Source organism: Propithecus coquereli, unplaced genomic scaffold (assembly GCF_000956105.1).
Source record: "Propithecus coquereli isolate 6110/MARCELLA unplaced genomic scaffold, Pcoq_1.0 Scaffold598, whole genome shotgun sequence".
Taxonomy (NCBI): Eukaryota; Metazoa; Chordata; class Mammalia; order Primates; family Indriidae; genus Propithecus; species Propithecus coquereli.
Window position 1 is genome coordinate 651,732 of NW_012151929.1, and position 4,343 is coordinate 656,074.

Sequence of the window (4,343 nt, forward strand, 5' to 3'; positions counted from 1 at the left end):
GCTGCTGCTGCTGCTGCCGCCGGGGAGGGGGGGCCGGGGCAGGGAGACACGCAGCCGCCCGGATGGCGGCGGGGCTCGGAGCCGAGGCGGGCGGGCGCCGAGAGCGACCTCGCCAGACCCGCGGGGGAACTAGCAGGCTTCGCCGGTGCGGAAGGGAGGGCCGAGGCGCGGCCGCGGAGAGTGCCCGAAGGGCCCCCCGGCGGCCGAGGAGGCTGTGGGGGTGCTCGCAGACTTGCTCCGGAGCTTTCCCCCAGGTCCTCCCAGCTCAGGCTCAGGCTTCCAGGCCAGCTCTCACCCACTCCCCTCTCCCGCCTCCCGGAGCGGGCGGTCCGCGCCCACCCTCATCCCCCGAAGCGTAGCCGCCGGCTTGGGGCGCACGCACGCCGATCGCAGCGCCAGGCTTCGGCGCCTACCTCGCGGTCCCCTCGCTGCCGAACGGCACACACGAAACTTGAAAAAAAAATTCACCTCTGCCCCCCCCCCAAAAATCCCCTTTGCTCCTTACACCCCGGAAACGGCGAGGGGGCGACGGGCTCCGGTGGAGGAGCCGCTCTGGGAGCCGGTTCAATCCAGCCCGGCATGGCTCCCCAGGCCTGCCCGGGCGCATGGAGATCCGTGCAGCCGCCTCTCGTAGCAACCCCTCTCCCCCGAAATCTGCGGCGCCGGGGCTCACTTACCAAGCGTGTGGATGGGAGCGCAGGCCGGGGGCACCTGGGGGCGCGGCGGGCCGAAGAGCCGAGCCGCAGCTCCGCTGCAGCCGACGCCGGGGCAGCCAGTCGCCAGACAAAGCCCGAGATGGCGAAGCGGAGCGACGGCTAATGGCGAGCCCCACGCGCCGCGCTCCGCCCGCCCCGCTCCGCCCGCCCGCCTCGGCGCAGCGCAGCGCCGCTCCGAGCGCTCGCCCGTCAGAGCCGCCTCGGCGCTGCCGCCTCCCGGGCCACCCCGGCCTCGCTGGCCCCTCCGCCTCCTCCGGGCGGCTCAGCCTCACCCCTTCCCTCCCACCGCTCTCGGGGCTGCACGAAAATAAAAAAAGAAAAATGCTTTTCTTCCTTTTTTTTTTTTTTAAACCGGGCGGGCGTGTTGAGACTTTTGGGTCTTTCTGCCCCCAGCTCGCACTCACCTGCGGAGCTGCTGGGAGGGCTGGGGGTGGGGGCGCGCGGGGCTGGAGCCGGCGAGCGCGGGTTGAAAGCCAGCCAAGCTCTGCAGCGCCCGACCCGGGCGTGTACGCCGCCGCCAGTCCCCGCAGAGAAATCGTCCTCCTACCCCCGCCTCCATCGCTCTGCGTTTCTCTTCCAATCAGCCGGTCGCTTGGTGGCTCCTCCATTCTCCGGCCAAGCCCGCTGCCTAGAACGAGCTCCACTCCTCCATCTGCTCGCCCGGCTCCTCGCTCCCCTGCCGGGGCCGGCGAGGCGGCGTGAAGCCGGAGGGGGATTTGCGAGGGAACCTGCCTGCTTCCCGCTCCCAGTGCTCCATCCCCGCTGTCTCCTGCCTTCTGCTTCTCTCCTGCGTCTTTCCAACTCTCCCCTGTCGCCACTGGTGTGTGTCTGAGTGTGTGCGCGTCTTTTTTTTTTTTTTTTTTTTTTATTGCTCTTTGCTTTTGCAACCCTGAAGCCAAAGGCGGGGGGGTGGGGGTTACTAAAAAAAAAAAAATGCCAAGAAAAGAAGCTCTTAGATTTGCAACACATCGGAAAACCGGGGGAGCACCCCGCCTAGTCCGATCTCCGTGCCCCGCGAGGGCCTTCCGGGTTTTAGAGCAAGCTTCTCGTCGTTCTCAATGCCCCACAGCTTCGCCGGGTTTAGGATCCGAGGAGTCGGAGCAAAAAGTTCTCCCTCTGGGTCGTAGTAAGGGGTGTCAAGGGTGGGTGTTGGGATTTTTCAAGCAGCAGCAGCCATCCCTCCTACCCCGTCTTCGGTAACTGGGCTGGGGTGGGGATAAAGAGCAAAATCCCGCTGGGTTTTCAAGAAGAAGCTTGGAGGGCGGGAGTCAGAACCCGGAGACCGGGCTTGGCACATCTGCCCCTCGGTCTCTACCTTCTGTCCCCTACCAGCTCCCCCTTTAATTTTTTTTTTCCCCCTCTCCTTTAATCTAATTTTTTCCAACTCCACCTTTGTTGTTACCGGCGTCACGCCTGGACCAGCCAATCCTCGCCACGCAATCAGCTTGTCAAAAAGGCTAGGCCAGCCCTGGGAAAGCAGGCCGCAGGCGCTGCCCCCACCCCGGCGGCGGCGGCGGCGGCGGCGGCGGCGGCGGCGGCGGCGGCGGTGGGGAGCCGCGAGGGGAGCCGGGCACCCTGGCCTCGCCGCTGGAGCTGCAGCGGAGCAGCCTCGGACCAGGCCTCCCCCAGGCCGCTATCCTGCGTGCCGGGACGGAAAGGCCTGGGCGAGGACCACGGTCTACCCTCCCACTGCCACGGCTGTGGTGTCTGTCTTTGCCTCCTCTTCTCAAAGGAAAGGTTATCAGGACAGGACACAGGGAGCCAGAAGACTGTCTGAAGGACGCCTGCTTTCAACAGGCAGCCTATGGTCTGGGCCTCCGCTCCCGGGGCAGCGCCATTGCTCCTCTTGGCTCCCAGGCGGCCAGTTTCCCACACCAACACTGCTACTGCTACCATGGCCAGCTGGGTCATCCAGCCACTTAGGTCTCTCTCCGGGGCGCGTAGCCCTCTTCGTCCTCACACAGCCTGCATAGCTGCTGCTGTAATTCCTCTTGTCTCCTGGGAGAAGTGAGATTCCTTTCCCAGGACTTGTACATCCCACTTCTGCCACGTTTCACACAGGGAGGAAAACCCTGTCAAGATCAGGTGTGTCCGGTTTTTTTTAGAGGGTACTGGCATGTAGAAGAGGTGGATTTAATGAAGTTTAAGCTTCAAGGCCCCTTACTTAATTTCATATTCATCTTTTCTTTTCTTTCTTTCTTTTTTTTCTTTAAAGAGCCGTCCTACCCTCCTCGGTTGTACACTTTTCAGCTCCACAAACCCAGATCTGTGCTTGAAACATACACAGGGCATTTGTGTAGGATCAAGCCAACTCAAGCTGCACTGAAATTGGGCATGCAACTGACTTTACTGTTTTGACAGGGAAAGATCAAAGGGTATGGAATCAAAAGTCCCAGTTTCCCCACCTTAATAATGTGTGTATTTGAGCACATCTTAACCTACCTGGTCCCAGATTCCATATCTGTAAAATCAGAATTGTGATCCTAGGCGGGGCATGGTGCCTCACTCCTGTAATCCTATCACTCTGAGAGGCTGAGGCAGGAGGATTGCTTGAGCCCAGGAGTTCAAGACCAGCCTGGGCAACGTAGGTACACCCCAGCTCTACCTAAAAAAAAAAAAAAAAGAATAACAATCCTATTTACTCCACTTTCCTCATCAGGGATTGGAGGGTCAAGTGAGATGATATATGTAAAACTGTAAAATACTCCACAGGCCAGGAGCAGTGGCTCACTGCCTATAATCCTAGCACTCTGGGAGGTGGAGGCAGGGAGCTGGCTGGAGGTCTTGAATTTGAGACCAGCCTGAGCAAGGGTGAGACCCTGCCTCTACTGAAAATAGAAAAAATTAGCCAGGTGTGCGCCTGTACTCCCAGATACTCAGGAGGCTCAGGAGTTTGAGGTTGCTGTGAGCTAGGCTGATGCCACGGCACTCTAGCCTGGGTAACAGAGCGAGACTGTCTCAAAAAGAAACTAAAATAAAATGATCCACAGATGTCACTTGCCACGTTAACAGTGAGAGAATCTGAGACCCCGAGAAAGTTCCAAATCTTCCACACACAGATCTGGAGTCCAGGTGTCCTGGCTCCTGGCCCTGAACTTCTTGGCTGGGCCAAGGGGCTTTTCGGTAAAGTGCTTTAGAATAAAACAGGACGAACATGAATCATAAAAATGATTATTATTGATTCCTTGGGCAGCAAAATTCATGGCTGGCACCCTTCCCACTTGGAAACCAACTGGCTTGTTTTACATCTGTTGCGTCTGTGGTGAGGTCAGGAGTCCAGGACTCGGGCTACAGGCCAGAGCATGAGGGAATCTGCCCTTGGCCCTTTTTCTTTGCCCCTGTTCCCAATTCATCTCCACCCTTCAAACCCACATTCCAGTTTACTGGCATGTGCCTTGAAGCAGAGCCTTAGCACTCAATTAACCCCAGCCCAGGCTGGTGACAAAGCATAATCCTAGCTCTGCAATCTCCACTTGGCCCCAGCCTTTCCCCAGGTTGCCAGCATCCAAGCCCCAGCTCACATAAAACCCCAGAGTGCCTAGAATGCGTTAACCAAAGTGTGGTACTTGAATTCCTGGTATACAAGGAGTAACTTTAGATGGTATACAGATATTATTTTCAGAGTTT

The 4,343-nt window shown here is 58.7% G+C and overlaps 1 protein-coding gene across 2 annotated transcripts in view; it reads right to left on the minus strand.

The window, feature by feature from the left end:
• UBTF (upstream binding transcription factor, RNA polymerase I) overlaps positions 1 to 831 on the minus strand; it is a 13,844-nt gene extending 13,013 nt beyond the window's left edge. Inside the window, exon 1 of one of the 2 annotated variants that reach the window (XM_012659068.1) lies at positions 678 to 820. The gene's annotated coding sequence lies outside the window, so the exon portion shown is untranslated. Of the gene's footprint in view, positions 1 to 677 lie in introns of both variants that reach the window. The other variant, XM_012659067.1, reaches the window with a different exon arrangement.
• Positions 832 to 4,343: the final 3,512 nt, after the last annotated feature.